The 24,192-nt window shown below is 37.5% G+C and overlaps 1 long non-coding RNA gene across 1 annotated transcript; it reads left to right on the top strand.

The window, feature by feature from the left end:
• The first annotated feature begins 1,174 nt into the window (after window positions 1-1,174).
• Window positions 1,175-16,993, top strand: LOC127788287 (uncharacterized). Its single transcript, XR_008020312.1, has 3 exons — window positions 1,175-1,365; window positions 4,137-4,294; window positions 15,766-16,993. It is a non-coding gene; the product is annotated as an uncharacterized LOC127788287 (long non-coding RNA).
• The last annotated feature ends 7,199 nt before the right edge of the window (window positions 16,994-24,192 follow it).

Here is a 24,192-nt window from a genome sequence, read left to right as displayed (position 1 = left end):
ATTGAGTTTTTACTTGATTTAATCAATGTTAAATCAAGTAAAAATTGTAACTTAAATATGATAGAAGACATTGGAAGTATCCTCTAAAGAATTTTAAGTTATATTTTACCTCCAAATTGCTTATGTTTTGTCTCTAAATTGCATATACCAACATGCTAGTTTTTGAGTTATATTTTGGAAATATCATCTTTTGAGATATAATAAGGAATAATCGGGTTATTAAATGATATTAATTTATTTTTTATAAAATTATATTATTATAAATATATATTTATAAAAATTAAAGGGTATTTTTAATTATCTTTAAAATCTTACGATTTTACGATTCGATTTTACAATCCAATTCTATAGACCATTTTTCGATCCCATTTAAAATTTCGATTTTAACTACCTTGCTACCTAGGGTTCTGTGCCTAGCTGATGGGTCAGGAAAGTTACACTAGGGCATATGTTGTTCATGTATTTACATCATGCATTCATGTATTTGTTTTTAAACCATTATTAGAAGATTCATCTTTTAATTGGGTTATGCCCGTGAAACATTCAAACATTCTAGTTGAAACTTGGGAGTAGTTGAGATGTAGTAGCATGGAGTGACATGTTCGATGGGAGTGACATATTTGATGAGTTTGGTAAATTGTTCTAGTATTTGGCTTCTTCAGGAACATTCGATATATCCATTAAAATACATATAATTAATTTTGGCAGCCATGCGTGAAGTCCAAATCAAAGGAAGACAACTTGGAGTTCCGCATGTAATTGAAGATGCAGGGAAGCAGTGGACTTGGAGGCCTAATTTAATATCTTAAAGCCCACATGTGCAAACCCAAATTGAATGAAGAAATTGAAGCCCATTTAAGGGCCCAACCGCATGCCCATTTAAAGCCCAAATTGAGGCAGCCCAACAATTAAATTGGAATTAAAGTCCAGCATCCCATGCGCCCAAAAAAAATCAGAAATTGGACTTAAAAGAACAGAAGTTTGGGCACGTTCCATGCGTCAGTGGCCTTAAAGCATGTAGTGTCACTTTGGTAATTAAATGGAAATTGAAGGAGCATTTCAGTGGCCGTATATGCGGTCCCTAGGGTGTAATTTCACTCAAATCCAAGGGCAATATGGGATGTTAACTTTGTATATATATGAGCAGTGCGCTGGAAATTGAGGGGGCCGCTGGAGCGCTGGGAGAAGCTTTGGACACCATGGGGAGAAGGCTCGGACAGCAGGAGGGAATGGAACGCACAGTGCGCTGGGAAGGCTGGAATGTTCGGACAGCAAGGCTGGAGGTATCGCACAGCCAGGGATTTTTGCATAGTAAGGAGGGCAGCGTACAGCACACGGAATAGGAAGGTTTTTAATTTACGCACGGTAGTATGGATTTTGATTTTCGCATGACAGGGATTAATTTTTGGTAGAATGAAGTTTGCTTTCCAGTTTGAAGAATTCTGTTTTGTTTTTGTTTCTATTATTAATGGTTGTATTAAGGTTACTGTTCCTGTTTTTATTTTCTGTGGTTGCTTATATTCTGTTAAAAATTTCTGTATTAGAGTTATGATGATGTTTTACATTCTATTTTGTTATTATTTCTGATGCTTTTATTTTATGTTGTACATTACATGTTATTAATTTCTGTTGATGCTTTACTATTTTAATTTATCGTAATTAATTTCTGCCCTTTAAATACCATCATTTAATTTTTACAATATAATTTTAACTATTTTAATTTCTATCATTTAATTTTTGTTATTTAAATTCCCGTCATTTAATTTTTGTTAGTTAATTTTTTCCACACTTATTTTCCTGCATTAAAAAATGAAGATGTGTGGTTAATAATTCTCAAGTCAAGGCAATGATAGTGTTTGATGCCAAAATTTCCCGAGTTAGCTAAACTTCATTGAAAGTTGAGGTATTAAAATTAATTTTTAGATTTTTGCCAACCACTTGAATTTGGATTGGGATATATGCCTAACCCGAAACCCTCATGCCATGTATGTGGGTTGCCCAACTTAAAAATATCATCACCCCTAAGTCTAAGTGTACTTTATATACATTTTGATTTATGGTGGTTACTTAAGTTAAAGTCGACATACCATGTATGTCGGTTGCTAGAATTAGAATTATCACCATCCTGAAACGTAATCAATAGCAAAGATCTTAAAATTAATTTAACTCGATGATACCTTTTTTTGTGAGTCTTGGGAAATATTTGGTTTGGCACTGAAATTGTCTTGATCTGAGACGTTTCGTTTTTAGTACCAATTTAGTAATTTTTCAATATTAATTGATCTGACTTGATCCACACACACTCACCATTTCAATTTTCTATACTTTCATTTCTCGTATATAAATAAACGAATTGGTTTGACAAATCATCTTGTATCACGACATTTATTTCTATTTTAATGAACATCTCCCAGTGAATTGACCGAGACTTCCATCTAGTAAATAAATTTGTGCTGCAATGCACACTTATACATTGACGAGTTTTCTTCTTTTGTTTCTATGTGTTTGTGTGAATTAATTGCACAAGGTTAATCGCCGTCACTGGCTGGGCCTTATTCTTCCTCGAATTTCTTCTGGCTTCTCTTCCCACTTCCTCAACGAGACTTCTTCTGTAATTCCCTTCCCTGGCCGAGCCTCCTGCTTCTATTTATAATTGCCAGAACCTCCTCACGACTGCACCTCACGATCTCGCACACCTTCTCGCACCATCCTTCTAATTAATTCACTTCATCATTAATTTTACTAGCCCTCTTAGATTTTTCATGCCCTGGCACCCCATCAATACACCTCATTACGTCATTACTTGGCCACCATGAAAGTCTGCAAGAGGAAGAATTGTGAGAAAATGAGACGCATGGCCCATATCTTGATTCTTTTAGGCCATCCAAATATTATCTTGCTTCCCTCGTGAGTGATATCCGAATATGGATTTGAGGTATCCAGATGTCTTTCATTCTCCCTTGGCGTATCCGAATAGATTCCCCCATATCCGAATGCGGCTCCTCCTTCCCTATCTCACATATTCGAATACAACTCCCTATGTTCGAATAAGGAGTTTGGCATATCCGAATGCCATTCCCACCATTCGGATGTGCACTTTTCTTGACCTTTGGCATATCCGAATACGCCTTCCTCTTCTTCTCTTTAATCATATCCGAATAAGCTTCCTATATCTGAATACATAGCCTCACATATCTGGATGAGGCTTTATGCTATCTAAATGGGGCTGCACATATCTGAATGCCCAGCTTCTCACATCCAAATTCATCCCGTGCCAACTCAAAATCCCCTAACTTAAACCTCTTTTGAACTTTAAGCCTCTCTGGACTAGCTTTTTTGCCTGAAATTCCTCCAAACCACACTTAAGTCTCATATTTTCCCCAAGAACAACCATTGAAACTGCCTTGCCCTTTGTCTAAAAACTTTGGGTTGTTACATACCACATCAACTTTCATTTGAAAACATTATCATAACGTAATAATTATGCATATACATTCCACTGGAACAAAAGATACATCCTTTGACTTTAATACATCAAGTCATATCTCAAAACATACATATACCATAAAGGCATAAGAGCCCAATGACTTCGGCAATTCAACACAAAATACCCCAGGAGTTTTTCTTTAGGTGAGCTTTGTACACATCTATTGATAAAAGATCAGCCCCTGCTAGACTCATTCTCAGCCTTATCTTTGCCTTTACCTAGAATGATGCAAAGCAAGAGAATAAGCCACAAGGCTCAGCAAGCATATAACAAGGTAATAAAAGCAATAGGAATTAGAAGCGTGAATAACAAGAATGGAGTGGAATAAACTCCCAATAACAATTTTGTAACCTCCTGACCTTAGCCTTTCGAATCATGCCTCGCCACCACATATCAAAATGTACACATGCATACATGCCCATTGGCAATAATAATTGCACAGAATAATAACAATGTCATGCAACACATCCATCCACACATGACCATATGCCCCAACTATGCTATGAAAATGTTATACACAATCATACATTATTCTCATTGTCATGTTCATTAGTACTTACCTGTAATGCCTTGTTAATATGATATGGTTACGTTATTACTTTTAGGAATTACCTATCATGTCAAATAACTTAAAGAATTATTTTGCTAGGTGCAAGGTGGCTTGAAAAACTAAGGGAAGTCAAGAAGTCAAAGTGGAAGTGTTGACAAGCCAAAGAAAGAGCAAGCAAATGGGGTTAAATAGTCAAAGTCAAATGGAGGAGCCACAAGTTAACATAAGGGGCTAACGTGGAAATGTTGAAAAATAAGGTAAATGGCCATTAATAAAAGGAAAATTAAGGGATAAGTAGGGGGGATTAAGTGGCTTAAGTGGGCTGGAAATTTGGGAATAAAATTAAGTTAAAATGTTTAGAAAGTATAAAAGGAGCAAAGTTAAAGAGAGCGTCATTTTGAGGCGGTGGAGCTTTGGGAGAGACCTCTTCCAGTAACTAGGGTTCTTCCTCTCTTCAGTCCTCTTCCTCTAGTGGCAGCTAGGGAGGTCAATGTCATGACCCTAGGGAGTAGTGTGTAATATTGTAGAATGTTAGGGTCTAAATAAGGAAATAAAGAAGTAGTAGAAATACTGTAAGCGGCTAATGGAAGCCGTTGGGGAGGTAGAAGGTAGTTGAGGTAGCTAGAGGTCCTATAAAAGATAGACCTATGGCACTTTGAGGGATATCTTGAAAATGAATAATCAAAGTCTCTCTCTCTATTGATTCTCTCTATCATTCTTCTTTCTTTCTGTTATCTCTTTTCTATCAATTCTAGCATTCTCATATTGCCAAATTGCAAGCCCTAATTCAAGGGCTTGACAAGTGGTATCAGAGCTGGGACGAACCAGCTGCGGGGTAATCGGCGGAAGCCATCAAGGTGAGGACCAACATCAGAACTTGCTAGCAGTAGCAACTCCAGCGCAGTCACGGTAGTTAAAGGCGAAGTGGTAGTCGCAAGCGATCAAAGGGTAGATAGACTCACGACCCGGCAAGACGCGACCCAAGAGGAGGCGGAACTGATGGATGCAAGCAGTCTGGACTGAAATTCGGAAGCGAGGAGCTTGGCCTTGGGTAGGCAAGCACGGACAACAGTTCTCGATCAAATCTTGAAGTGGTGTAATTCTTGAAGGAAATTCCTGCGTCCTATGCAGCAACGCATCAAGTGGGCCATAGCTGGGGTAGGCGAGAGTGAAGGCATGGCGTGGGTTAAATCTTGAGGTGGCATAAAGCGGTGAATTGAAGTCTGGGCAGATGGCAGAAGGTACAAGATTGAAGCAACTGGAGGTTAGGTTGGAAGCCCTAGAATTTGGTATGACCCATACCCAAGATGCCATGCGCTAAATGCGGGCAGAACTAGCTGAGTGGAAGGAAGCCATGCAAGCAACATCAGAAAAGCAACAAGAAGCAGTCGGAAGATGCCAAGAATCGGTTCAAAGGTGTCAAGAAACGGTAGAGCAACAAGGGCAGATGATCAACAATATGTTAAATATGTTGGCCTCTTTGCCCCAATTACGGTTGTCGCTGGAATTTCTGCCAAGGCTAGCGTCGGAGATGATCTTGCCGCATCAAGGCAATCAATTGGGAACAGTCAGAGTTTTGGAAGAAGTGGAACAACAGATAGTTCAATAAAATCTGAGAAGAAACTTGCAACAGTTAACGCACGGCCATGCACCCATTCCAAAACTAGAGATACCCATGTTCAAGGGAAAGAACCCAAGGTGGTGGCTAAGGAGGTGCGAAAGGTTCTTTTAATTCTACCAGATTTTCGAGGAACAAAATGTGACTATAGCAGCTAGCTATTTGAATGAAGTGGCAGATTCTTGGTACCAAGGGTGGGTCTAAAATGAAGGGCTACAAGGGGGTTGGAGAGTTTTTTCGGAAGCGCTCCGTGAGCGTTTCGAGGAAAAGAAAATGATAGATGTTATCGAAGAATTCAACAAGCTGAAGCAAGAAGGTACTGTAATGGAGTACCAAGCCAAATTCGAGGAGCTAAGATCCATGGTATGTACCATACAACCAGGGCTCACTGAACAGTACCTGGTATTAAGCTTTGTTAGCGGGTTGAAGGAGGAGTTACAACCCATGGTCAAGATGCTGACACCCAAGACGGTAGGGCAGGCTGCCGAAAAAGCGAGGCCGCAAGAAATGACCTTAGAGGCCATTTTTAAGAAGCATAATGTGCCCTACGAGCCAAGTCTGTTGGTCGGACAATATGGGGGAGGGAGTTCGGGGGCCTTGCTTACAGGGCCTGATCAACTAGTAGTAAAGACAACAACAAATAATAATGGCGGTAAAGGAGGTTGGATGGAACAAAGAAGGCAATTGGGGGTATGTTTCAAGTGTGGAGACAAATATAGCCCTGGTCATCAGGGCACAAGACAACTAATGAATATGGAAGGTTATGATGGGGAAAAGGAAAATGAAGAAGAAGATATTTCCCAAGCAAAAATAGGGGAGTGCAGGGTGATAATCAGAGAGGAATCACAACAGGTTGAAGTGTTTGAAGGGAAGGCTGAAGCAGCAGCACAACAATTAGAGGCAGACGCTGCTACACTTCTAATACTCAAAAGGGAAAAACAAAATAGTAAGGAGAAGAGACGAAGGCAACAAGTATAGAAGGTAGGGATTGGTTGAACCATAGCCTTCATTGTTAATTCTTGGGGACAAGAATTGTTTGAAGGGGTTGGGATTGTCACGACCCTAGGGAGTAGTGTGTAATATTGTAGAATGTTAGGGTCTAAATAAGGAAATAAAAAAGTAGTAGAAATACTATAAGCGGCTAATGGAAGCCGTTGGGGAGGTAGAAGGTAGTTGAGGTAGCTAGAGGTCCTATAAAAGATAGACCTATGGCACTTTGAGCGATATCTTGAAAATGAATAATCAAAGTCTTTCTCTATTGATTCTCTTTATCATTCTTCTTTCTTTCTGTTCTCTCTTTTCTATCAATTTTAGCATTCTCATATCACCAAATTGCACGCCCTAATTCAAGGGCTTGACAGTCAAGGAAGGGTTTCAAGGTAAAGAACTCATCCCCTAACTCTTCTTTAGCTTAGAACTCTGTTTACCCTCTGTTTTGTGGCTAAAAAAAGATGAAAATCTCTATGTTGATAGCCAAAAAGTGGTGTTAAGGGTAAAGAAAGGATGGGGATTGTCAAAGAGGGAATCTAAGGTAAGTTCTAATCCTTTCTCATGGTTTTAAATCTTGGATCTCAACCTTTGAGTAGGTTTTTGTCCAACTCTTTGTTTTGAGAGCAAAACCCCTACATGATTGTAATTTACTTGCTTCTCTTTGTTTAAACCCCTTGTTAATGCTTCCAAAGGGACTTGTTCTCCCTATTTTTGCTTAGGAATAATGCCTTTTCGATAAATTGAGGTTTTGGCAAGAGTTTGATTCTCTTTGCCATGGTTCGAGTGAGAAAAGTAGAGGAGTCGGGTGAATTTGGCTTATGTTAGTCGATAGATTGGAAGCAATTTGTTGATAGATTGCTTTTTTAAGGGTAATTTATCGATACATGCCAAGGCATCTATCGATCAAATTTCCCTTGTTTGGCTCAAAAGCCTCTTATAAGTTTAAATTACCCTCTTCTCCCTCTCGGTTCAAGTTTCCCTACTCTTAGATGTTTTTCATGCATGTTAACCATAATTATAAGAGTTTGATTGGCCTTATACATGTAAATTATGAGGGATTTTATGCATGGGATGAGTGGGGAGCATGATATTTTGTGATGCATAGCATGGTCTTGCGAATTACATGTGATATGTGTTGCATGCTGCAAACTGGATCCGCTAAGATATCCCTTACGGTGTTAAACCAAAGCTCGGGTTGGCTATAAAGCCAGACTCGTGTCAAGCTCGAGTGGGCCACAAGGGCTGTACTCATGTGGGACTTAGATTCCCCATTTGAATGACTATGTATAATGGTTATGTGGGAACATGCATCTTTATATCTAGGCTTAATGCATTTTTTAGTCCCTGGATTAGTAAAAAAATTAGCTTTAAGGATATCAACTAAATTGTGTTCACTATTTATCCTTGGATAAAATAATTTTATACACTTTTAGTCTCTAAATTAACCGACGTTAATTGAGACGTTAATTTTACCCCATCACGCTGCCACGTCACCACATATACACACACAGCTTAATGCATTTTTTAGTCCCTGGACTAATAAAAAAAATGGCTTTAAGGATATCAACTAAATTGTGCTCACTATTCATGCACAATTCATCCCTAGACAAAATAATTTTATACACTTTTAGTTCCTGACTTATACACTTTTTTTGATTAGTCCAGGGACGAAAAAATGCATTAAGCCTTATATTATACATGTTCATTGTGATTTGTTATTAGCTTTATAACGCCCCGCTTTTCCAAATACACAACAACGTAAAATATAAGAAGACATCACCTACGGGTGTTATGGAAGCCCTTACTAATAGAAGCACTGTATTGAACTTGCAAACTTAACCAAAGTTAAATAAAGGGGTTTCCATTAGATTTTCTTTACAAGTACAAGAAATGTTCACGACTTCCAATACTCCAAAAATAACTCAACTCATAACCGTAGGTACAGTTGTAAGACACCCACATACACACACCTCTTACAACCTTGAGTACCCTAGCTGCTATTACAACACATCATTATGGTACAATTACATGGGTACGTAATAAATCAAAAACCCTAAGGCTAGCCAAGCACAACCGCCTTGCCCACGCTTGAACTGGAACTTGAAACACTTGATACTTCTGATAAACTTGGAACGTGGAACGTTCTAGGGGTATCAACCCAAGTTAGATATTACATTTAAATGAGTGAATCAAACAATGGAGTACATGCGTGCAAATGCAATAATGTCATTATGAAATCCACCATTGTGGTAGCAATGCCAAGATATTGCAATCATCCCCGCGATCATCATAGTCACTCCTTAGCTCACCGCAAGAGCACGAGATCTTCCATGATGTCCCAACAACTAACCACAATCACTAACACAAACATGATATATGACAAAGTAGAAGGAATATGCATAACCAAGGGAAAATATGACATGTAAGCCTCAAATGCATGATATGCAAGTCAACACCCACATCCAATGAAGCCAAAATGATCGGGATGTAGCAAAAGGATGCAAGAAACACTCACTTTGATTGTTTTCCCTTTGATAATACTGTTCTCAGCATGGTTTCGAGCACTAGGGGTTGTTTTTGCAGAAATCACGCATTTTAGTGAACCAAACCTCAAATATTTTTATATGGGGTTGTAGATACTTAAAATAGGAAAAGAATAGTGAAAATTTCAGGTCAAATGAAGGTTGGACGCGTCTTCACGCGCTGCTGGAAGGTGGCTAATGCGTTCACACGCGTAGCCCCTTGTCGGTGCTTGAGCTGCACGCGCATCCCTTAAAAATTGGCCAGCTCCGCCTTTTTTTGGTATTTTGACCATAACTTTCTCGTTTTAACTCCGATTTGACCCCCATTTTTTCCTACATGCTTCTCTTTCATTCCTATACCTAATTAGGGTAAGAAATCAAACTTACCTTGCAGTTTTGATGATGTTTGGCATGCTTAATAGTAGAGACATGAACTTTCCGACGAGCCTTGTTTCCTTCCGATTTTCTCCCGATTTTGGCAGAACATTCCCTCTATTTTTGTAGCATTTCCCCTCTCCAAAATCTCTTTCTTTCCCCTATTGAAGAATGTCCAAATAAAGGTTACAAAGGCTTTATATTTATAGAGTTTCTTGACGAATCAAAATCCGCCACGTGTTGCGAAGTGTTAAGGTTTCATCATTGCCGCCCATGTGTATCTAACCAAAATGCGCCATGTGTCCCACTTGGAGGCTAAGCAAAGAAAAGATATTTTGATGAGATATTTTTAAGGTTTTAAGAAACGACGTTTTGGCTCAAACTTTTCACGTAATTGCACTTAGACCCTTTGCAACTTGGTCCCTGGTCTATTTTTAATTGTACTTTTTGGTCCTCGAAAAATGGACTTATTACGCCAATACCCTATAATTTTAGGTAAATAACACTTTTACCCGAATTTCAATATTTATGATTTTGCCACTGGTTTAGAAACTGAATTTTTCCCTCAAGGCTTCTATAATCCTTCGAAATGACATATTTCCTCAAGTATTAGAACCTAACAACCTCAAGTATCACTTCATATTTGAATTTACAAATCTGGGGTATTACAAGCTTAGCATAGATACATGTGTTTTGCGTTCACTATACTCATGGCTTGATTCCACCCTTTCCTACGTGCATGGGTGAGAGTATTGGTTATCATTTGGTTTAATGACCCGTTGGTGGGTCCAAGTGATGTATATATTGGAATGAGATCTTTATTTTATTAGAGCAATAATTTGGTGAATTATATATGATATTTTTAGGTGATGTGCAATGGAAGTGGAAAAAATCAAAGATTTGACTTAAATGGTAGTGGGACCCACAATGGCTTAAGGTATGTGTGGAAATGTTGTATAGTGTTGATTTAATGTTTAAACTATTATTTAAACATATGGAATTCTCATTTAAGTGTTTTGGCACCAAGGGCACTTAGGTGATTTGGAGGAAGCATGAATATATATATATATTTATATAAGAGAAGGGCTCAATTTTTTACAGTTTGGTATCAGAGTAGGTTGGTTTAGGGTGAGTCCCTGTACACATAGGTGTGGGGGGTAGGATCATGTGTCTTATGGTTTGATGTACGTCTTGATAAGGGTATGCATTATGAGTAAGTATATGGGTTTGAATGTGGACTTAAGTTGGGTATGTTGATTGTGCAGGATCGTGAGTGCTCGACGATGAAGGCCACCGACTCGGAGTTGGGGTCATGGACAATCCACACCCATACTTTATGCCGCCTTTGAGTCTATAGGAGAGCCGATTAAAGATTGGCGCTAGGAGATGACAGAGTTGCGGGGAGCTCTAGCAAGGATGCAGAGAGTTATGGAGATGGTTACAACCGACTGTGTGGGGTGAGATCAGGTAGCTCATGAAGCTAGAGGAAATTTGATTGAGCAGGAGGTAGGTCAGACCTCTAATCCTATGGTGCAGGTGGTGGAGAGTGGTATAGGTGGGCAGTTGCTTAAGGACTTCCTAGCACCCCGACCCCCTAAATTTTATGGAGGAGTGGATGTTTCAGCATCTGAGAATTGGATGTTATCTGTGGAAAAGCATTTGCGTTCAATGGGAAATGATGACACTTAGAGGGTATGGTTGGCCTTTTTCTTATTGAGGGGTGATGCAGAGCGATAGTGGGAGATAGTGAGACAACAGTACTGTGGTAGGGAACCCACACAAACAAAATTTCAAGAAGCCTTTAATGGGTATTTCTTTCCAAATTAGATGAGAGAGCAGAAAGTCTATGAGTTCATAAAGTTGTCACAAGTGAGTAATACGGTAGCGCAGTATGAGTCCAAGTTCATATCTCTAGCCCAGTTTGCCTCAGATTTGGTATCCATTGAGGCCAAGAAAGTGGTTAAGTTCTAGAGAGGCCTATGCTTGGAGATCTGACACGTGTTAGTAGGTGCACAGATTACTGATTATTCTATTACAGTATAGAAGGTTTATGCTATAGAGTAGAATAAGAATGAGTTGAATATGAGACAACGTTGGTGGATTGAGTTGTTTAAGGATTATGATTGTGATATCTTGTATCATTCGGGGAAAGCCAATGTTATAACGGATGCTTTCAATCGGTAGGGAGCCTCAGTTGCTGCTATAATGGTATAAGAATGGCAATTATTGGAGCAGTTGAGCAGCTTGACTATCTCCTCCTCTGAGGTTAAGACCTATTATGTCCTATGGTTTTATGCAAGTGTAAACAGATTGGGTCGAGCGAATTTGGCTGTCCCAGCCTACCAATGGAAAGTTGGCCACCTTTTTATTGAATATGGGAAAATTTGGTGCCTTGGGATATAGTTAGAGGGATAATGAGTAATTGTTGTATTAGGGAAGGATTTGTGTTCCTAACAATGAAGAGGTAAGACAGGAGATCCTGAAGATGAAGATGTACCAAGGGTTGAGACGATAGTTATGGTGGGATGGCATGAAAAATGATGTAGCGAAACCTGTTTCTCAGTGTCAATTATGCCAGCAAGTGAAATCCACTGGCTTGCTACAGCCATTACCCATTCCAGAATGGAAATGAGATCACATTTTCATGGATTTTGTCACCAGCTTACCTAGGACTTAGAGAGGGTACAATGTAATATGGATGATAGTAGATTGATTGACGAAATCAATTCATTTCCTCCCTATTGAAAAGACTTTTCCTCTGAATCGATTAGCCAGACTATACATTGAAGAGATTGTGAAATTACATGGCATCTTGGTCAGTATATATTAGATAGAGACAATGAATTTACCTCCCATTTATGGGGAGTGCTACATGAGGCTTTGGGAACTCAATTGAATTTTAGTACTACCTTTTATCCACAGTCAGACAGACAGACGAAGCGAACTATACGAATACTAGAAGATATGTAATACCCCAAAATAAAATAAATTAATTTTGAAAGTTTTTTTACGAATTTTTGGGCTGAAAAGATTCAATTGATAAGATTTTACAATTAACTCTTGAGTGGTTCAAAAAACTAGAGTTGATATAAGAATTGAATTTATAAGTGACCGAATCAACTACAGGGAATTCCCTAGAACTTAGATATCTAAGAAAAAAGATATATGATTGACAAGCGTCTCGAGACAAGATTTATGATGATGAAAGCAATCAAAATAGGGATAGTTATCGGTACAGCTAAGATACAGCCTGAAAAAAATTAAATAATCGTAAGGGACTTCCGAAAAGTCAACAAAACTCTGATGGGGTTCAGGTTTTACATAAGGAACAACCTTATAGTGGTTTCGGGATGAAACAAAGATCTTGTGAGGGCGCTGTAATACCCAAAATTTTCTAAAAGGACTCAATTGTAATTTTTCTTGGGCTGTAAGTGGAATTAATAGAAGATTAGGGGTTATAATGTAAATTCTCACAGTTATGAGTAACTGAATCAACTACAGGGAATGCCCTGAAACTTAGATGTCTAAGGAAAAAGGTATGTCATTGATGAACATCTCGAGGCATGATTTATAGCATTGAAAGAAATTGAATCAGAGATGGTTTTCGATACAACTATGGTTCAGACTAAAAAATCAAATTATCGTAAGGGGCTTTTGAAAAGTCAATTGAACCTTGAATAGATTCAAATTTTGCATAAGGAACATCCCTGAAGTGGTTTCAGGATGAAACAAGAGGGATTCACGATCAAAGCATACTTTTGGCCCTAAATGTAATTTATAAAACTTGGCCGAAAGTAGTAAAATGAAACTTGGGGGATAAAATGTGAAAGAGGAAAGTTAGGGGTTCATTATGGAATTTTTGGAAACTCAAGGGGTTGCTTAGAAGGGCCCAAAATGTAATTTTGAAAGTTGAGGGGGGCGAAAATGCAATTTTCAAAAAATTGGCAGTGTGAACACTGCTAGCCGTCGGCCACCTCTCCCATCGCCTATTGCGGCTGTTGGGGGCTCCCAAGGTGGGCTTAGAGGGTTCAGGGCTAGGGATAGCTTCATTGGGACTTGTCTACGGCTAAGGATCGGCCATGTTGACGATCAATTTGATCAAAATTTCGATCGTGACATGGACAGAAAATTGAGCCTCTGTAATCGGATTTTGGGGGCTAATGATGGTAGTTTTGGGTTGATTTGAGGCAACTTAGGGCATTAAAGACCTCTAATGTGATGGCAAAGGGCGTTTGAGGGCTCGATTTTGGGTATAAATAGAGGTCGATGGCCGAGGGTTTTTCTTCAAGTTGAACCTCAAATTTGAGGCTTTAGAGTGTGAATCGAGGGTTAAGGATAAGGGGTTTTTGTCTCTTGTATTTTATTGAGTGTGTCTAGAGCTTTTGGTGAGGTTTGGTGTGAGTTTCAAAGGGTCGTCGGTGTTAGTGTTGGTGCCCTAATGGTAGATTTAGATGGCATATAACATTTATAATTATGGGACTAATGATGTAATTCTTGCAATATATATATATATGACAAAATGTGTTTTAATATCTTGAGGTCATATCTTCATTCATAACTCTCAAATTATTATATATGAATGAGTTCTTAGATTTCCTGTTGAATATCTTATTCTCAATTCTTAAGAATGTGATAATTGACCTTTGTAATAAGGATATCTTAATGATAATTCCTAGTCCTTAGACTTCTCATATGAGGACTATGATTAGTTGAGTACAGATTGACACATGGGATACTACATTTGGTTAGTATGAGATGCTAATGATAAATGATGGTGAGTCGCATGCCATAATCCATGAGATGGATATAGTATACATGTGGATCGGTGTTAGTAGAACATTTACTGAATGTGACGTAAGTGATAGATCACATGGCTGAGAAGATCTATGGTTTATCACAGGCTTCGATTGTGTTACTGGTCCTTTGACTAGAGGCAACATAGTTGTCTCATGTGTCGGTGTTAGGGATTTACCGTTGCTAAGAACCATCCGTTTAACGAGTGGGAGATGCACCGTGTGGTCCCTATGAAGTGGCATATGGAGGCAGGTGATTACTAATGGGTTCCATCGACCTCTAGCGTGAGGTGAACATCATATGCAATGAGTGGTGGTCTTGATTGTAGAAACCCCTGACCAGGGTACACTTGATTGGAAAGTGTTCCTATGTGGGAAAGAGTTTTGATGTGTCATCTCAATCTCACCACACTAATTTTGGCATAGTCATCGAGTTAGTGAGTTTGATTAGTTCATGACTCTCACTCGATCGGGATGATGACTAATGGAGGGATTATAGTACACAGGAATCAAAAGCTCAAATAGGTTTTTTACTGAAGTAAGACTTCATTACTGGTAGGATCGCCTTAACATAATGCTAGTTGTCATTTAAGGTCTTTCAGGGTACTTCGAGGAGATGGAGAAATTCTCGTTGTAAACCAAAGGTGTTTGGTCAATGTCAAGGCAGTTGACGTTTCCTGATTGCTATTTAGTAATGAACCTAGAATGTCACATGCATATCCGAGTGTAATGGTTGACTAAGTGATTAAGGCTGAAACCGTCATTAAGAGTTAATGACGTTTACCGTTAAAAGTTAACGGACTGGGTTTAAATGATTATTAATTGAAAAGCAATCGTCAAGAGTTGACAGACATGCCGTTAAGAGTTAACGAGGGCCTCAGTGTCATTATAAGATAGTGAAAGTGCAATTAAGAGTTAATAGTAGGCCTAAATGCAATTTTTGAAAAGTTGGCATCAATGGGTGCAAACTGTCAACATTCTTGAGGGAACTGTCGACAGTTTCTTTTCCAGAAATTGTCAGATTGCAAAATCTTTTGTTGTCTTATGCAACAGAAAGGCTAGGGCATGTTGCAAGGGTGAATGAAGGGAGGACAACATGTGTCCTTGTGGTCTCCTTTATGTTCCCTAGTCCAATCTCCATGTCCCTTGTCCGTTATGAGGGTTTTGGGCAGCTAGGGTTTATATGGGTATAATATATATAGGAATGTGGAAGAAAACAAGAAGAACTTTTGGCTTGGTTTTGTGTGAGATTTCTCTCAACCCAAGGCTTGTTTTTCTTCCCATTCCAGAGCTCACTAAAGCCCTCAATCATTGCTTCCAATCCATGCTCCTTGTTAACTCCATTACCTAGAGTAACAAACTGAAACATAGAGTTTATTTTTCGGTTTTGGAGTTTCATTTATTTATGTTTTGAACCCATTTCGTTTCAGCCCCAAATCTCCCACATTCTCTCTGTCTAACACAAAGGGAGAGTGGTGAGATTCGATCATTCACTAGAGCGTGGACTTGATAGGCCCTCCGTAATTTCGGGGGACAGTTCGATCTAACCGAAAGGAGATTCAAGAGATGTTCTTGGAACAAGAAGTTGCTGCCACTAGTGAAGTTCAACCTCTACATCGGCCTTCAAGAGTTGAAAGGTATACCAACTAAACCCCTTATGGCATGGTTTAGTTTTCATATAGCATATGGACATGAGAAACGAGTCTCGCAAGGTCGATTTTGTTTATGTTTCCGCTATTATCTTTGATGTTTTCAAAGAATGTTTTTGAAAATGGCTAAACCCTTGCATTGGTACACCTTGTAATGGTGTTCCTCATAAGTGGTATAAGAGCCTCATCTCGTTTCCATGTCCTATGCATTTGTTTGTGTGATTTGCATGAGTTTCGGGTGAGTCTGCTAATTATTTTTGAAGTTGCAGCATCTAAATGTCAACAGTGTATGCAGGGACTATTGATAGTTCTAGGCGTTTGCCTTAGTAAACTGTCGACAGCATGGTGAAACTATCAACAGTTTAGAGCAAACCCATAAACTGTTAACAGTTTCAGTATAGACTGTCGATAGTTTCAAGCACAGTTTTGTTGTTTTGGGTTTTTCAGTTATTATTTTGATGCAATGAAATTGCTATGATATAAAACCGATTAATGCTCATGATATGAGATATCAGTGACTCAAAAAATGATGCATATCACATTAACAAGATTACTAATTAAAAATCGCCATAATATTCAATGAGATTGAATCAGGAGGGTGATCATGGATTTTCACAATGTGATTGTGTGGATGTGTGAATGAATGGATGAATGTTACAGGTATTCAATGATCTGTAAATATTAATTTTCATTATGTTTTGGGGGAATGTAATGAGACATAAGTCTCATTGTAATTTTCATTTTAGTAGGAAAAGTGTATAATATAAATTTCTTGTAAAATGAAGAAGCCATCAAGAGTTAGTGACACAAGGGAGCAAGAAGGCCGCGAAGGAGTTTTCGCATGAGATGGGTGCTGCCCACTTTAGAGTTTGGTTCCTCAAAATGCTATTGATTAAATCTTGAGGCTCAAATTTAATCAATTAGCAAAAGTCCATGATCACCCCACTTTGTATGAATGCATGAGTGTATGTATGAGATACATAAAAAGAAAACTTAATGCATCTGCAAAATGAAACCTCAAGAATGAATTATGAATTTGTTTTTGAATGTATGAGTTTATTTGTGTATGAGATACATAAAGGGAAAACTTAAATGCATGCTCAAAGCGAAAATTCTTCGAAAATAAATTATGAATTTATTTTGAATGCATGAAGTTTATTTTTGTATGAGATAGATAAAGGAAAAACTTAAATGTATGTGCAAAGTGAAACCTTTAAAATAAAGACCAAAATCTTCCTAAACGTGCAAAATATTAGATACGATAAATATGATTTTTCGTGACCCTCCACCGTCGTAGGAATTCATCTCCTAATTGGGGTGTACCCAACATACCACCAAAGCGTTGAGGGTGCATTCCATGAGGGTTGATTGAATTTCCTATTTAAGCATGAGATGATGCTGGTTATCCCACACGGATATGGCCAACATACCACCAAAGTGTTGAGGTTATAGACATTTCAAGTGGATCACTGGCTGAGATAATGGGTTTTGTCTATGTATGTCACTCTCCAACATACCACCAAAGCGTTGAAGAATAGGTGGCATATGGGTTAGTGGATCAAACCTCACATGAGATGTGATAGGCATGAGTTGCTTACTCAAATATGTGGGTATCCCAACCTACCACCAAAGTGTTGAGAGGTATTCATGTAGGAGAGAACTCGATCACTTGCCACGAGTCCCCTTTGGGATTCATGTTTACCACCGTGGGAAGTGTGGGATTCCAAAAATTGAGTGGGAGGTACCATTTGGCTTGAGACTAAAACTAAATGGTTTATGCAAGATAAATCAAACTAACAATCATTTATTTCTACAACAATTTAATTAAGGCAAACTTTTCAAACTCATTCTCGCACTCATTGGATAAAGTCATTTTAATTGGACCCGGCTATATGGATTGGCTAAGTGAATCAAAAGTTGATTCAAGGAGCATAATAATGAGTCATTGGAGAGGTTTATCCTTACCTTAGTTTCTGAAGACACTTATAAGGGAGACTGTGGCCAGTGAGAGCAAATGAGGGAGATGAATGGAAAGAATGAAGAATGAGCTAAATATGAGATATCTAGGGAATTGTTTAGGTCTAGAACGGCAGAAGGCACGAATGTGGAGGACCATGTCCTTAAGATGATCAATTTAATTGATCAATTGGACTCATTGGGATTCTGCTTGACTGCTGATCTGCAAGTAGACCTCATTCTCGAATCGTTTCCAAATTCATTCGCCTCGTTTATTCTAAAACATCAAATGAACAATGTTGTGTGCACACTTCCTGAGTTGTTAAAGAGTTTAACCATAGTGCAGGCCGAAATGAATGGAAAAAGCAGAGAAGGTATTCTCGCTATTGCTTCTTCCAATACTTTTGAGAGAAATAAGAGTTCTTTCAAGATCAAGAAGTTGGCCTCGTAAAAGGACATCTTGAAGGGCAAGCACAAATAAAAGGGGGCAAAAGGAAAGTGTTTCCATTGCCAACAAGATGGACATTGGAAGAGGAACTACCTGGCTTTTCTCTCTAGCTTAAAGGTCAAGCGTTTGGAGAACTAGGCATCAGGTACATCTTTGTTTTATGTCATTGAGATGATCAATGCGATTGGTCATTCTCCTGTTTCTTGGATTCTTGATTCATTTGCCACTTCTCATATTTGTGTTTGCTTGCAAGATCTCATTGAGAGTAGGCTGCTTGAGAAGCGAGAAGTTGTCTTCCGTGTGGAAAATGAAGCTCTAGTAGTGCCATTAACAATAGGGACAACTTCTATTATTCTTAATTCTAGGCATATATTAACTCTTGAAGACTGCTTGTATTTACCTAATGCTTCCCGGAATGTAGTGTCATTTCCTAAACATGTAAGGGATGGTTATGAACTATCTTTTACTCCTTATGTATGTTAGATTCATTATTGTAATGATGTGGTTGGTATGGGCATTATGGTAAATGGTCGTTATATTTTAGAGTTGCATGAAAGTGTCATATAAGGGGATGTAAATGTTGCATCTAGTAGCAGCGAGAAGTGTTCTCATGATAACAATGTTGACCTTAAGGATTTATGGCATCTTAGATTAGGCCACATAAACGAGAGAAGGATTAGCGAATTGGCCAAAAGAGGATTAATTGATCCAGTAGGTTTTGAACGAGGGCCAACTTTTGAATCCCGTCTCCTCGAGAAAATGGCTAAGTCACCATTTGTTGGACAAAGTGGGAAAGCCAGTGAGTTGTTAGGGTTAATCCACACAGATGTATGTGGGTCATTCTCTGTAATGGCAAGAAGTGGTTATCACTACTTCATAACTTTTACTGATGACTTCTCACGGTATGGTTATATGTACTTGATGAAGTACATGTCTGAATCCTTTGAAAAGTTCAAGGAGTTTAAGACTGAAGTAGAAAATCAGACTGGAAAGAGTATCAAGATACTTTGATCGGATTGAGGTGGTGAATACTTGAGTACGGAATTTAATGAATATCTCAAGGCCAATGACATTTTATCCCCGTTAACTCCTTCTACAACTCTACAGTTGAATGATATTTTTGAGAGAAGAAACCATACCTTGTTGGACATGGTACGTTCAATGATCGCTTTTGCCGATCTACCATTGTCATTATGGGCTATGCTTTATGCATAGCTATTTATCTCCATAACAGGGCTCCCAGTAAATCTGTTGAGAGTACACCATATGAGATATGAACCAGAAGACAACCCAGTCTTAAGCATGTTAGATTATGGGGTTGTCCTGCCAATGTAAAGAAACTAAAGACAGATAAGTTGGAATCTCGTTCTAGTAAAGGAAGATTTGTGGGCTACCCTAAGCATTGCAAAGGGTATTACTTCTATTTTCCCACCAACCAAAGAGTGTTGGTCAGTAGGGATGCCACGTTTTTGGAGAAAGAGTTTCTTTAAGGGAATGAAATTGGGAAGAAAATAGAATTAGAAGAAGTATCTTCTGAACCACAAGTCGAGCCCAATGAATAAGTCAATCCAAATATAGTAGGTCCTAGTAGTGTCATTCCACATGAGGCACGTAGATCTAGTAAAGTATCTCATCCTTCGAAATGATATGGTTTTATCGTGGATGAGATACAAGAAGCGTTCCTATATGGAGATAGTGGTTAAGATGTTGATCCTACTAACTACGATGAAGCGATGTCAGACATCAATTCTAAGAAATGGCTAAAGGCTATGTAATCAGAAATAGAATCTATGTATTCCAACTAAGTTTGGACTCTGGTGGATCCTCCAGAATGAATAGTTCCTATAGGGTGTAAATGGATCTACAAGAGAAAGATTGGTCTTGATGGGAAGGTGCAAACCTTCAAGGCACAACTGGTGACGAAAGGATATTATCATAAGCATGGTATTGACTATGAGGAGATGTTTTTGCTAGTCGTGATGCTTAAATCCATCAGAATGATGCTAGCCATAGCAACACACTACGATTATGAGATTTGGAAAATGGATGTTAAAACGGCTTTCCTAAATGGTTATCTTGAGGAAGATATTTTCATGGAGCAGCCTCGTGGTTTTGAATATTCCAATGCAAATCAAGCGTGTAAGCTTAACAGATCCATTTATGGTCTTAAGCAAGCCTCAAGGTCTTGGAACATTCGTTTTGATAATGAGATCAAAGACTTTGGTTTCATTAGAAATCTAAATGAACCTTGTAAATACAAGAAAGTCAGTGGGAGCGCATGAGCCTTTCTGATCTTGTATGTGGATGAAATCCTCTTGATAGGAAATGAGATTGGCATGTTGATGTCAATTAAGTTGTCTAATAAATTCTCCATGAAGGATCTAGGAGATGTAACCTATATCTTGGGAATCCGTATCTATAGAGATAGAGCAAGGAGATTAATAGATCTCTCTCAGAGTCTGTACATAGAAAAAATGTTAAAGAGGTTTGGCATGAAAAATTTCAAGAAAGGTTTCATATCTTTCAGGCATGGAATACATCTATCTAAAGGGATGTCTCCCAAGACACTCGAAGAGATAGAAAGCATGCAAAAGATCCCTTATGCCTCAGCTGTGGGGAGTCTTATCTATGCTATACTATGTACAAGACCTAATATCGCATATATTGTGAGTGTCACGAGCAGATATCAGTCCAATCTAGGTATGGAACACTGGAAGTAAAGTGTATCCTTAAGTACTAATGATTTGTTATTGATGTATGGAGAGGGTGATCTCCGTGTTGACAAGTTCACAGATTCAGATTTTCAATTTGATATGGATGATTGAAAGTCTACATCCGGGTTTGTATCTGTCTGTAATGGAGGTGCGGTTAGCTGGAAGAGTTCCAAGCAAGAAATAACTGTGAACTCTACTACAGAAGCCGAATATGTTGCGGCATGCGATGCTACAAAAAAGGTCGTTTGGATGAGGAAATTCATTGTTGAACTTGAGGTGGTCCCGTCCATTGATTTGTCGATATCCTTATATTGCGACAAAAATGGAGCCATTACACAGACAAGGGAGCCTGGATCTCACTAGAAGTCCAAACACATTGAGCGGCGCTTTCATTTGATCCGAGATTATAGCACGTGAAGATGTGCAGTTGTAGAAGATTGTGTCATTAGAGAATGTCACGGACTTGACTGCACTCTCACCCTGCAATTAAAACACAATAAAAACAAATCATAATAAAATTTTTAAATTTTTTTTTATTTTAGTGAGAGGTTTATACTCGCCAGTGTACGAGTGCAGTTGTAATCCAAATTTAAATTTATATTTTTTGGATGAATCGAGGTCGTCCACTGAGAGATTTATTTATGGCAAAAGAAAAAGAATGTCACACATACGCACACGCATTTGGACAAATTGGCAACAAGGTTTTTTATGGGTTTCTTTTAGACAACAGATACTAAAAAATAAAGTAAGGCAAAAATTGAAATAAACATTAAACGTAAAAATATGAATTTGGATAGTGCTTGAGTTAAGATAATTTCAGTACCAATCCGTTGATTCCCAAATTTTAGCATAAAAGATTAGCAACATTAATTTAATTTCAGATATGAGGGTTTGTTATTAAATGCAATTAGAGATGATGATAGTTCTAGGTTAAGCAATCCCCATACATGATATGCGGGATTCTAATTTAAGTAACCACCATAAATTCAATTGCAATTAATACACAAAACAACTAAATTAATCATCCGAGTTTGGGTATGATAGCGTTTTCAGTTCTAGTAACTCTCATACATGGCATGAAAGCTCTAAGTTAGGCTTACGCTTCAATCCAAACCTAGTGATTTTTCAATAATTAATACACACTCATACTGAAATTTAAATTAATGTTACTTATTTAAAGCGCAGCTTTCTTTGGGAATCATTGGCGTTGGACATTGTCCTTGCCTTAACCCAAGATTAGATTTAGCTACTCATCTTTATTTGAAAGTTAATTGACAGAAATTTAAATGACGTAATTTAAATAACAGAATTTAAATGACAGGAATTAAAATAGTAAAAACTAACCGGCTATTTAGGCGGTGGATAATTAAAAGACAAGAATTAAAATTACAGAAATTTAAAGGCATAAACTAACCGGCCATTTAGGCGGTGAATAATTAAAAGACAAGAATTAAAATTGCAGGAATTTAAAGGCATAAATTAACCAGCCATTTAGGCGGTGAATAATTAAAAGACAATAAATGACATAAGAATTTAAAAGAAGAAAAAAAAAGAAGTAAGATTATAAGAGAAAGTACTAAAGAAAATGAGAAAGAACAAAAACAATTCTCAAAGAGAGAATTATAAGGAAACAACTAAACTTTTATTCAAGAATAATAATCACACTTACAAATGCAATCAAGTCAGCTATTTATAGGCCACAAGATGCAATACAAACCACACAATTTCAATTATTCAATTAGACATGATTATATCTAATGGGCACTCACACACTTAAAGTTAAATGGATTTTAGCTATAATACACACCTAATATTAAATGGATTTTAGCTAAAATACATACCTAATAAAGCACTCATAAAGTTAAATGGATTTTAGCTATAATATCCACCTAATAGTTAAATGAATTTTAGCTAAAAAACACACCTAATAAAGCTCTCACATAAAAAATAAAAATAGATTTTTATAAATTGGTTTTTTAATCTTCATTAGGATTAAAAATAATCCTTAGGCCTTCTCCAAATAATATCTTCCATGGGTTGCTCAAATTGGGCCTTAATTCTTCATGGGCTTGAATTCTTCATGGACTTTAATTTTTCATGGGCTTGATTTCTTCATGGATTTGAATTCTTCATGGACTTTAAGTCTTCATGGGCTTGAATTCTTCATGCCTAAAAAAAAATAATTTAATGTTATTAATAAATTATATATTATATATATATTACACATGGCACATATATATATATATTAGATTATATGATATATATATATATTACATGCATGCATATAATGATGTATATGTATTATATATAATTTTATATATTATTATTATTATTATTATTATTATTATTATTAAATTTACTTTAAAATTTCATTTCATTCATTTTTCAATTTAAACTTGCATATAACTATAAAATATATATTAATATCTAATTTAAACCATTTTTAAGATCAAAAGAAGGGTATAATTATAACAAAATTTTTACAAAATTAACCACTAATCATACCTCCCAACTTAAACATTGTTAGTCCCTTAGCAATCAGATTATACACCTGCCAAACTTTATTCACAATAACTGTATGAATGTAAAAATTTCAAATTTGAAACCAAAATGCATAAAATCGAATAAGTAATTTAGCATTCTAAATCAGATTTTTGGTTAAAGGTCATACAACTCAAGAATGAAAATTAGGATAACCAACACACAGACTTACTCCCTCGAAGTTTTGACTTCAAATCTCACTATGGATTTTCTCTCCAATAAAAAGGATTCCTCAAGTGTACACACAAGGGGGTGCACCGTTATAAGAGTAAATGCAGAACAAGTTCAAAACTCGGTGCCATCCCAAATACAAGGAACGTATTTTCATGAAATAACAAGGAAATTGACATAGCTTCATGATTGGAATAATGCTCTAGATGAGTAACTTCTGAATTTAAACATAATTCCCTACTCCAAACTCGAATTCTGAGATCACATGATTTATAGCATCAAAAGGGACCAGATTGGGTTGTAATGGGGCTATAAGGTTAATACGGGTTGTCAAAGAAAATGTAGAGTGTGCAAAGGGTGTGTCGGGATTTTTTTTTC

Source organism: Diospyros lotus, chromosome 13 (assembly GCF_014633365.1).
Source record: "Diospyros lotus cultivar Yz01 chromosome 13, ASM1463336v1, whole genome shotgun sequence".
NCBI classification, from domain to species: domain Eukaryota; kingdom Viridiplantae; phylum Streptophyta; class Magnoliopsida; order Ericales; family Ebenaceae; genus Diospyros; species Diospyros lotus.
The sequence above is the reverse complement of the archived record's forward strand: the minus strand, read 5'-3'. Positions and strand labels throughout refer to the sequence as shown.